The sequence below is a fragment of the Tyto alba genome, unplaced genomic scaffold (assembly GCF_018691265.1).
Source record: "Tyto alba isolate M040663 unplaced genomic scaffold, T.alba_DEE_v4.0 Super-Scaffold_49, whole genome shotgun sequence".
Lineage (NCBI taxonomy): Eukaryota > Metazoa > Chordata > Aves > Strigiformes > Tytonidae > Tyto > Tyto alba.
The window spans coordinates 1,065,169-1,077,500 of record NW_024881325.1 but is presented as its reverse complement, the minus strand read 5'-3'; the positions used below and the strand labels follow the sequence as shown (position 1 = coordinate 1,077,500).

Here is a 12,332-nt window from a genome sequence, read left to right as displayed (position 1 = left end):
CATCAAATTTATCCTTATCCCTCTAACTTGGAAGGGGAAGTAGCAAGTGTACCCTATGAACAACAAAAAGAATGCAGAGCCTCTTGTGAAGGGAACTGAAGTTTGTAAGTAACTTTGTGGACTCTTGCAAGGAGAAAAAAGTATTTATGATTATAACTGTATGATTACTGAATTTTTAATTTGTTTATGTAAGGAAATTTTCTTTTAAGTCCAGCGATTCCACTGTGCTATTGCTATTTTTTATTTGTATATCTGGACACTAGGCTACAGGCTGTCAGGATTGCAGGTAAATACTTCTGCTTTTATTTAATTGAAAAAATATTACATCCGGTTTCCTTAGGTGAAGCATAATTCAAAGAGCAAGAAAATGTTTGGGCAGGCTGAAAATTTTGAAAATATAAGTGAAAGTTCAGCTTGAGGCTTGTAGATGGTGCTTGACTTGATTATTCTTGATATTTTCAGATTTTAGTTTTTATAGAATCACACCAGTTGCTTCTACAGCCACATGCATCAATCAAACTGCCAAGCTACATGTTGCTGTCAACACAGATTTTACTGATTACTGATCTTCATGCTTTTATTTGTCTGGGGGTCCTGGCTTCAGGAGGAATGAAATTACCTACAGATTTAGCTCTCTGTCAGCAAGAAGTTTAGACCTCCATGGCCTTCTGAAATAAAGTTTTAGCATGCATAACACAAATCATTATATACAGTCATGCTATCCTTCTGATTTTCATACATGCATCCTAAGCCCTTAGCTTTTTATAACAAGCACTGAACTTTGTGAGGAAATTGAGTACTTGAATCTGAGTCACCACTGCACTGTCTGAGCTCAGATCTTGATTAAGATGCTGTACTGTGTCTGCTTGTAAAAAGGCTTGTCTCAGAAATAACTGTCTCCTCTGGTGTTCTGACCTTCCCCCCAGCTCCCCCGTACTGGCATCCTGTTCTCTTCATTGGATTAAGAATACTGTACTGGATTCTATCTTTAATCTTCCTCTTGCTTTGCAGTCTGATAGCTTTTGGTAACTACTAAGTGTATCTGTTGCTGCTGGATTTCGGGGGGGGGGGGGGAGGGGGGGAAGGGAGGGGGCAGGGAGGAGGGAGAGGCAGGGAAGGAAAACTCAGCTTTTTATTTTGTGCAGTGAGAACAAACATGCTCCTTTTACAACTTATAAATGTCTCAGTGATCATTGAAAAGTACTGTTATATCATTACTATAAAACTTTGCCATTAAAAAAACACAGCCAAACAACCCAAAATAACTGTGTGAACAGTTCTGCTTGTGATGTACCTTTGCTGATCTTATACTCCTTCCACTTTAAAATAACACGCTGTGCTGCTCATACGTGGGAGGAATTCTGTTAGGCCCAGAGTTAACTAGCATACGTGTTTCTCTGGTATGGCAGAGTGGCCAGTCACTTTCCAATTTAATTGAGAAATTAAATTATACATTATTATGAATGCAGATCACTGCAGGGGAACTAGACAAACTATTATAATCTGTCAAAAGCAAATTATTTCTGTAAAATATGGAAGCTTATGACTTCATGGTAAAAATGCAGCTTCGCTCTCTAGCAACTGAAAGTCTGAGATGCTTATTACTTCAGTTGTGCTTACATAGGGATACTGATTTGAAGCCATTTGGCATGAAAGCATGATTTACTACTTACTTATGACTTGTCTATATGGAGAAACACCTTGTAGAAGAAATATGAAACAAATCTAGGCCAACCCAGTTATTTAACTTAAGCTGATACTGACTGCATTCTTCCATCTGGTCTTATGTTTCTGTTCTTGGGCACTGCCAAACACAAGCAGTTGGTTTCAAAACTGTACGGGCCAGCTCTTGAGTGAAGATTGATCACTGAAATACTCCTGCAGAGGGTCTTGCTCTTATTAGTGTAATCAGAGCATTGTCAAAGCTCTTTTCCTTGAGAGCTTTCCGGGGAGTCTGTCCTGAGGAGAACTTCATTCTGGTTTTGATATTTGCTATGTGTTCCTGGGTGTCTGTGTTCTGCTGCTTTTTTTTTTTTTTTTTTTTTTTTTTTAAATAGAGTTGATTATTTGATCTCCCCAGATGATAACAAATACAACTTTCATCATATGATTCAGATATATGATGCTGAGAATATGGGAACCCAGGAGTATAGGTATTGTGTACAGTATGCAAAAAAAAGCCACTAAACCTAAGAAGGTGAAGACTGGGAAGCATACTCCTGGAGCAGTGGCAAGCTGTCAAAAATGGAAATTTAATCCAAAATACAAACATATTAGTCTAAGGAAGTGTTCACATAACTAATAATATGCAATATGCAACAAAATGTCAACTATTTGCTCAAAAAAGACAGTTACCCTTAATATGTAAGGTATATACCCAACAAGTGAAGCTTATTGTGTGTCTGAAATGCTTTCCTGTGTAGAGAAATGCCTGTGTGAACAGAAAATTGTGGCAAGAGCAGCATTTGATTGTATGTCCTAATTAATTTTCATAGGTGGGCATACAATTTAATGTTCAGTAACACTTGACTCTAAATACGAGGAGGCCATGCCAAGATAGGAAGCTAAACACCAAAACTGGATTTGGTCCTGTGAAGTTTGATTTGGTATAGGGTGCTTAGGAGCTGAAACACTCTTCTAAAACATATATAACTGGTCAAAGGTTAGTGCGTAGCAGTGAAGAGGAAAGATCTTTTTAATAGCATTTTCTTCTTTAAAGAATGGTTACCATTTGTGGCATGCAATCTTACTCTGGGTATGCTCTTATCTATAAACAGTTTATCATTAATACTCTCAGATTTCACATACTGTTCATGCGCAACATCCTTCAAAATTGTTTTTCCCTGATGTATTTATGGTACCGATTTCACTGCATGTCATCTCTTTTCTGTTTCTTCTCCTTAGAACTCACAAATAGTGTTGAAAGCCTAAGTGAATTACAGATTTCTGCAGGCTTACACAGTATCTACTAATTCATAACATTGTTCTGGGTTCTTAACATTATTTTTGTAGACTGTGAATTGACTCTTTGAGAGCATTATTTTCCATGCATAATTAAGGACAGAGCATCTATGCCTTTGATATCTCTACAGTGGAGTTTGTATACTACAAATCACATTCTGCTTATTTGACTTTTCATTGTTCCAATACTGATGCATATTCAACTGTGTTTAGCAACTCCTGGAGACATAAATCAATAGTTGAAAGCAAGCATGGAAAGCAAAGGAAGAATATAAGGAAGTGCATTTTCCCGTGCATTTCAATACATCCTGCTTTGTGCCACAGTTGTGATGTTCTCCCTTTTCAGTCCTTCTACATCTGCTTCCCCAAGCTTTACCAAGTCTTTCCTGATCCTCCCTCAGCCCTTTCTACTGCGGGGAGGGGAACTTAAAAACTGGCCTGTATGGTTAATATGAGAACTACACGAATAGTCTCAGGAAAAATCATTAAATAACCCCTGGCATTCAACTACTGACAGAACCTTGGCTAGAGAAACATTACTTATTATTTAAGAAGAAAAAAAATGTCTGGATGTGGTTCATAATCTAGAGAGCCTTCATTTACAGGAATACAGATGCAGGCTCATTACTTGTCAGCAGAACCAGTGAATGCAGTAACTTCTGTGCTGTTTGTTTAGGAACATTCTGAAAACAATTTAGGAAAGGGAAAAACAAACAATTGGAAACTGTAGCTACTTAACTGAAAAGAAGAGGTGGGTAACCCCGCCAATGGAATAGTGAATTCCAGAAGTAGCATATAAAAATGAAAGTGATCAAGTTACGTTTACTGTTATAATCAACTTTAATTTCTTCTAGTACATGGATCATAGTAGATCCATGTTCTTTGACTCAGTGAATAAAGTACATGAACAAATATCCAACAAGCAGCCTAAAAATCTCGTCTAATCTGGTAGCAGTCAATATCTGGCTATATGCAGCTACATTATTACTGGAATTCAATCATCCTAAGAAAGCAGCTAAACTTTTTCTCTTTGATGTATTAAAGTTTATAATGAAGTCCATATGGAGAATCCTCAGCAAAATTGTGTAGTTCTAGCCACTTGAAAGGCGATGGGTTTATTTTTTTTAAAGATTGCTGTTGATGAATGTGTATCATTGACAGCTCTAATTCATGCTGAGGAAAACAGACCTGAAGCAAAAGGTGTTTTTATATTCAGTGTACTTAGTAGAGTCAATATTAGTAAGTAAACAGAGATCTTAAGTATCACGTTTTAACTTCTAATTGTGTCACCTAAATCAGAATAGTCTGAAAGTTTTGTTTCAGTATCTTTCAAGTGCTGGTGTTTCTATTTTATTCTGGTGTCCTGTCCCACCCCTCCACCCCCTCACCCCACCAGCTGTATAATGCTGCTGTCTTACGATGATTGACCTTCATTTTTATATACTAATACTGAACATTCCTAAGTTTAAGTTCTCAGCAGTATAATCAACTACTTAATTAAACAATTTTCTAGATATTATTACACTGCAACATGTATTTACCCTGGTTTTGACTGGAATAAAGTAAATATTTTATTCCTAGTAGCTGGCATAGTGCTGTGTTTTGTATTTAGGATAACAGTAATGTTGATAACACACTGTTGCTAAACAGTATTTAGACTAAGTCAAGGATTTTTCAGCTTCTCATAGTGCCCAGCCTGCAGAGGCTGATAGTACCCAAGAATCTGGGAGGGGACTCAGCCAGGCCAGCTGACCCAAACAAGCCAAAGGGGTATTCCATGCCATCTGATGTTATGCCCTATATATAAACTGGGGGGAGTTGGCCAGGGGACACCACGGCTTGGGGGTTGGCTGGGCATCAGTCAGCAAGTGCTGAGCAATTGTATTGTGCATCATTTGTTTTGTATACTTATTATTATTATTATCGTCCCTTTCTGTCCTATTGTCTTTATCTCAACTCACAAGTTTTACTTTTTTTTTTTTTTCCTGATTCTCTCCCCCATTCCACTGGAGTGGGGGGAGTGAGCAAGCTGCTGTGTGGTACTTAATTGCCAGCTGGGGTTAAACCACAACAGTATTTAATTTTTTTTTTTTTTCCATGAAGAAATATATTATTTTTTAAGTCTGTGTCTTAACCTGAAATTATCATTATATATACAGATTTTTTTTTTTTTTTTTTACTCTGGCTGGCATTTTTGAACAATTTTCTTTAACACTGGGCCTGTATTTCATGACCATTAAAACCAAAAGACTGAACAGAAAATGGACACATTCCAAAGAATGTTCTGGCCTTCAAAATGTAAGCTCAGACTTCTATTGAACTCTTCTTCCAATGGCTCAACTTTCTGGTTTAAGTTATACTAAATGTCAGTTTTTCCATGACAAAAAAACAGTCTTATTACTGTGGTAGTATTTCCCATATATGGATTATTTTTGCCCAGAGATTGGGTGAAAAACCCATCATGACTAGAATCCTAAAGCTTCCATACATGGTATTAATTTTCCCTGCTAGCCTAAACATGATCAGCGTTATCTATTTTGTTATCAGTGTGATCTCTTAACAAACCAGTATTTAAGTGCTATTGTCATTAAGTAGTGCAGTACGGAAGTCGTCTTTACTTCATTACTTATCTGTAAAAAGATACTTTTGCTATAGATGTTAGACCTATTAAATAACTGTTGTAATAGATGAAAACCTCTTTGTGCTTTGATATAACAAACAAAACTACTAGCTGTAAAATCTCTTATAAATGAGCGGAATTTTCCAGTGTTGTGGTGCCTTTACAGCTGGGTAGTCACAGTGGTGCCTTTTCACTGGGGATCTCTTCTGGCATTGGAATCCATGAATCTAATTCCCTAAAACAGGGCTTCTTTCACACATGGATAGCAAAAAATCTTTAGAGTATTTTGGATTCCACCTTGTGTTACTACTTACTCCAACCCTTGACAAACTAAAACTAGCTGGTTTTAATCTTTCTGCATCAGAAATGCAGTTAAGTTTTTAAAATGTAGCTCAGTCAGTTGTTCAAATATCAAGATCTGTCTGTTTCTTACCAAGTGACTTGATGAGTCACTACTGGAGAATCACTAAGCAAAAAATAATGTATTTAAACAAGAGCTGTTAGTCCTTTAAATGTTGAGGTTGCACACCCCAATGCTATATCGGCTATGCGGTTTAATGGTTTCCAATTGAAGGAACCGGGCTTGGATAAAGGAAGCTTCATTGTCTGATAGAGAATAAGTTAACCACTTGTGAAGCCAGAGGAACCCACCTGTGAATAACTTCTCTGAATTATGAGGAAATGCTAGATGTGGAGTAAACTTACTGTTTTACAACAAAAGTCAGTTAGCTTCAATAAAGATGGGTTTCTCAAGTTCAGATTAATATCCTTTGGAATGTTTTCTCTTTTCTCTAGCTCTTAGTACATGTACTGAAGAATCCAGTGTTGCTATTCTTCAAAAGAAGGAAAAAATCTTAGAACTCTCCTTGCCCCGGAATTAGTGTCTGGTCAGGATAAGCACAAATCAGTTCATGATCATACTAATGTTGTAATTCATAATAGGAAATGTCTTCCTAATACTTACTAGAATCTATTAAAAAAAAAAATTTTAAAGGGAAAGAAAGGAAGACCACAAAGTAGTGGTTTTACCATTTGATAAAACAGATTGAACCCTTTAGGGTCAAAGAAAATCAGACTAATATTGTGAATCTTCTTCCCTTTTTCTCCTTCCCTGCCCTTCCCCAAGCTACTGAAGTGCTGATACATATGAAATTTCTTTGGGGTTTTACCAAAATGAACTTGAATTTCAACCCAAGTGAACTTTTGGTGCTTTTAAGCTATATGAAAGACTTCATCACAAAAATATATAAATTTTGAATTCCTAGTGGGTGTGAGGACCTCCTGTCTCATTGTACTGTTAATAAAAGTAAACCCCATTATAGAAAGATTTGGTTCCAGATCGGTTAAATATGTTAATGTACAAAACAATTTTTTTGTCTCTAATTTGGAATATATATTGTGTTATCAGTCTCTTCAAACATCTGGTAGCCTCATTGTAGTAATATGATGAGTTCCTTCATATTTTATCAATGACCCATTGAATGTTCAAGGTATTCCCCTTTAAAAAAAAAAAATATATATATATATATGACTTAAATAACCTTCTACCTTTCTCCAGGCTGCTTTAACGTTCCTTGTTGAATTAAACAGCTGGCTAAGACAAACTGGTGGAGCACAAGGTCTCTTACAGCTAGAGAGCCTGGCACCTTGAAAGTAAAATTTTAGAAGCAGCTTATCCAAGAAGCCTGATTCGATCATTCCTGCTCAGTGTCTGTAAAGGACAGGCTGGGGACCTATGTCAAGAATTTCCCATGGTATATGTTTAGAGCAGGTTATGTCCCTACTATACCCCCCACTCCCACTGGCCACCCTCAGGACGTGGTAGACTTTTATGTATTTGAGAAATCCCCCAAGATCTGTATGGAAATGAATGCATCTAGGATTTCTGCCCACCTGCAAAAGTATGATTGTCTTCAGAAAGGGATGAGGGCCAATGTTTAGGAAAACTTTCCTCTTTCTTCAGCCAAGTCACTATTTCTTCCTTAAAACTAGGAAACAACCCCTCCCTCCTTTTCTCAGCCATGTACTCTTTCATGGATATTTATCATTTGTCAAAAGAAAGATGCTTAAAATAAGGGCATAAATATTTTGCGGGTAGAAAGAAACTCACCCTAACCTTCCTTATTCAAGCAGGCTGCGTGACCATGGAGGATAATGGAGAATCTGGACTTTACCCACCCGTCCCCCTCGCTGCCCCCACCCGCCCCCCGGCTCCGTCCCTCCGGGGGTGGCGGCCGGGCCCCTGGCCGGCCCGACCCCACCGCCTGGGCGGCAGCGAGCTGGCCCAGCCCCCGGCGTTGCCCTGCCGCCCCTCTTCATTCCTGCCTCGAGAAAAACACCGTCAGCTCCGCGGGGACCTGGGCGCCCGCTCCCACGGGAGCCCCCGCGCTCCCCTCGGCCGCCCCGAGGGCGCCAGCCGCGCTGCCGGTTGGCTCCGAGCGGGGATGAGGCGGGTAAGGAGCAGCCGACTCCTGCAAAGCTTTACTTCACGAATGCTGAGGAAGAGTTGTTAAAAATGAAGCGTGCTGGTTTGCTCTTGTTTCCCTCTCTTCTCCCCCCGCGCTCCCGCTGGCTGCCCGGGCTGGGGTGAGGGGGGCCGAGGAGCCGCAGCCCTCCCGCCGCCCCGCAGCTGCCCCCGGGGCGAGGCTGCCGCCGCTCTCCCCTCGCCCCGGCGCTCACTGCCCCTTCCCCTTGCCCCTCGCCCCTTCCCTTCGCCCGCCGCTGCCGCGGGCCCCGGTCACTCACCGGCTCAGCGCGGAGTGGAGCGGGGACAGGCTCGGCTCTGTTCGGCGGCTCCTCGCCGCGCCGCTCCCACCCCCGGCCTGTGTCCGCGTCCCCCGGCTGGGCAGGGCCGGGGGGTGGGATGCCGAGCCCCGTCCCGCCCCGCCGGTGCGGAGCTCCCAGCGCTCCTCGCCTCTCGCTCTTCGCCGGTGTTACGCTGCGGGGGGGGGGGGGGGGGGGCGGGAAGCGCTCCGCTCGGCCTGCCGCCCCTCTCCGCGCCGAGGGGCCGGGATCCGGCGCTGCCGCTCCTCTCGCTACGGCTGGTTCCCCCCCATCCCCGGGGCAAGTGCCCCCCGAGGACGCTGCCGCCCCGCCCCGAGCCGAGAAACTCCCCCCGCCCCCCCACCCCCCCCCCCCTCGGGCCGGGGGGGAGGCGGCGAGGGGCCGCGGCCGGGAGGGGAGCTGCGCCCAGGGACGGCTCTGCTCGGCGTTGAACCCCAGGGCATCGCAAACCTGCGGCAGGAGAGCTCGCTCCCGTCGGCAGCGGGGAAATGATTAATTCGTCCGAGGTAACGCCAGGAGTCCGCGGAGGATCGGGAACGCGATCCTGGTTTGCGATCACCCCAGCGCTTGGCCGAGCCACGGGGCCATCGCTCTTGCTCTGAGAAGGAGCGTGTGTTTGAAGCAGCTCGGTACGTGGCAGTTTCTTTTAGTGGAGCTGTGTTACAAAACTCGTTTAAGACCTGGAAAATCTCAAATGTAGAACACGTTATGGCATGTCTTAGGTAAACTGACATTTTTTGTGCGTCTTCCATGGGTGCAGTACATCTGCTCTGTATTAAACGTAAAGGGGTTGGGGGTTTTTGCAAAGGAAAGCTACTAGCAAAGGAAAGCTACTAGCCAATTTTCACTCCCTCCTTTAAAACCATGCTCATCCCACTCTTAAAAATGTTTTGTTATTTCATGTGTAAGTCATGAAGAATTTGTGCAATGATGTTTCTGCAAACAGCATTATTAGGCACTTAGTAACCGTATTGTCTGTAAAACTGGTGAAGGGTATTGTAAACCTTGTACAATTCCCCCCACCGTGGAAACAGGAAGGTAGAGGGAAATACCCGTGTTCCTGTGCTCAGTCTAGGAGAACAATATCCTTTGCCAAAAGGTGCACCTGTATCAGTGAAGAAGTGTTATAAACTACTTCCTTGATGCTACCAAGGCAATCTTTTTGCTCTTGAATAAGGTGTTAACTGTCCCATTACAATTATGATAAAACCAATTTCTTAACAAATGTATGTTTGGGTCTTCTTTAAATCACTCTCTTGTGTAGACAGTTGGTTCTGCAGGTGGTCAGAGCAATCCTGAGCAAGAGCCTTCTCTCTGTTGGTGCTGGGCAGCACCTGAATCCTGCCCAGAGGCTTTACACTGGAAAATGGTTCTGCAAGAGACGAAGGCCCTTTCACGTTCATGTCTGTTACGCAGATACTTGAAGAATAACTTCAGTGCTGGCAGTTTATGCTTACCCATTACTTAGTAATGTTTAGCTGCACTTCTGCAGCAGTTTCATGCTCTGTCTCCTTTGCTGTTGTTTTGACCTATTTGTTTCATCTAAATAGGTTTTTTGTAGACCCCTTGGGAAAAAACATTGAAAGTCATGTTTGTAACTTTACATTTAACACCAAGTTGCAACTGCTCTGTGTGCTTATTCCTCTTTGGATCTCTTCCATCCAAACAGCATTTTCTGCAAGCCAAGCCAGAGATGAACTGGAAGCCTTACACCAGTGCTGCAGCATTGCTGTGAGATGTGCCCATCCCCCAGCAAACATGCTTGTTCTGAACAGTATTTAAGTAACCCCCTTTAGAATGTCAGGGGCTTTGTACGGTTGAAGGTAGAATGTGGCATTTCCATGTAGATAGAAAACATCTGAATAAATTATTCCTTGCTATGTGTAATGCTGCAGAGGAAAAGTGAGACTCGGATGCTGTTGCACGGTACGCCACGACTGAAAGAGCTAGAATTCTCATTAGAAGGAGCTGGGGGGACATGCCTCTATCGTGTCATGCTATATATCTCTGTACTTGAGATTACTACTCTTGTATTGCGAGACAGAGTTACAAAATGTATCATAACATATGTCTACCAACAAATTCACGTGGTCAGAGGCTTGTTTAGAAGAAAAAATACATAAAATAATTGTACAAAGCTTGGCAGGCTTTTTAAGCCTCCTGTTACTATCAACTTCCAACTTCGATTAATTTTAGCAAAGAATTCTTAAAAATTCATTGCCTTTCAAGCAAATTATGAGAGAATTTCAAACAAGCCAAATGGGTTATGGTTTATCATATGGAGTGTTACTGATTTAATACTATCATTAGTTTTAACTTGGGAAAACTGGGCAACAGGCTAATAACAGTACAAGTGTTTGTCACTATTTGTTTTTAATTCTATTTAAAACTGTCTGTTAAATGGCTGCATGGCCATTATTCTTGGTTATAATTCTGCAAAATATTAGACTTCACAGTACTACAAGGAATTCTGAAATGACACTTTTAATGTAACTTACAGGTTCAGCTTAATCATAAATAATGACCAAATAAACTAATTTGCCCATGTATATGAGTAAAACTTTGCAGATTCTTGTTGGTGCCTTATATGTCGAAAGTAGTAGTATGTGACAGATGGCTAAAACTTGTGCTGGAGTTGTTTGACAGTTATTTTTCTGTATTTTCTTACAACTGTTCTTCCATTGATTCTTTTGGCTGCAAGCAGTCTTCAGCTATCAGCAACTATTTGAAATTACTGTAAGCTTTATGGCTTCAGTGATATGCCATGACTCTTGCTACTTCCAGTGCACATAGACTATTAAGATACTTATATTCTGCATAACTTGATGTTTTGGAAGATCACTTAATGTCATTAAAGTCCTAATTGAAAAGTAGCCTATTGAAAGATGAGCTTCAAAATACTAAAAGCTTATTTCAATTGTCACAGATATCCATGGACAGAAGTGAATACTCAGAACTGTTTGGATTAATGTTCCACTTGACATATTTATTTGCAAGGTGAATAAAATTAGAAAATAAATTAGAAGCCTTTTTTTTTTTTTTTTCTTTAATATGACTTGGCTCTTCAAAGTTTGCTTGGAAATATTTTCAGGTTTAACATTCAACATGAAAATACAATGAATCCTATTTCTTTTTACAGATAAATTTAGATTTCACTTTACCTCTCTTTTACATGTACCCATTTGAGTGATCTGTATGAGTTGTAAGGATTTAGCCTATTTAGCTTGTGGTTTCAACATAACTTAAATTGATGTCCATGGTATGGGCTTATAGATTGTTGACATGCATAGTCCCATTTCCAGTGGAAATAAGAAGCTTTACTTAGAAGAGTCTTAAAGAAAGTATAAACAGCTTTTGGAGACATTCTTCACAGTAAGACTTAAACATCCTTGAATAATTATCTGTTTTTCTTAAAATGCCACTGATACTGAAGTTTAATGTAGCAACTGTCTTGCTGTGTAAGTCTCCTTTGCCATTTCATCCCTGTCACTTATGTTTCTACAGTTACCACCTGGCCAAGAGGCAGACAGAATAGCTTCAAACTCCATACATGCTATTATCTAGTTAATGCTCATGCTTAGACCAGCCCAAAGTAGAAACTTATGACCATATTCTGCAGTCTTTCCCTCAGTGAGGATGCTAATTTGAACATCTTCTCTACCCAGATGCTACACTTCTCTACACTTGTAAGTAAGAGCTTAATATCTGTGAATTTTCATTTCTGATTTAAGTTAATCAATAAGTTCAGATTTATTAGAGAGGACCTTGCAGGTGGATGAACGTGCAGACACAAATAAAGGAAAACTCAAACTGCAGCTTCTATAGATGTTTCAAAATGGCATTAAGTACTAAGTAAGTAAATTAAACCAGTCATTGCTATTATAATTCCAGAAATATTTGGCTTCTGAATGTGCTCACCTCCAGGTTTGGCGCTTTAACTCTTAATCTGCCTCTCAGGGAAATACAG

The 12,332-nt window shown here is 40.8% G+C and overlaps 1 protein-coding gene across 2 annotated transcripts in view; it reads right to left on the bottom strand.

The window, feature by feature from the left end:
• Positions 1-8,422, bottom strand: part of HRH1 (histamine receptor H1) — a 21,955-nt gene extending 13,533 nt beyond the window's left edge. For both annotated transcript variants that reach the window (XM_032995854.2, XM_032995856.2), the window contains exon 1: positions 8,327-8,422. The gene's annotated coding sequence lies outside the window, so the exon portion shown is untranslated. The remainder of the gene's footprint in view (positions 1-8,326) is intronic.
• Between the last annotated feature and the right edge of the window lie 3,910 nt (positions 8,423-12,332).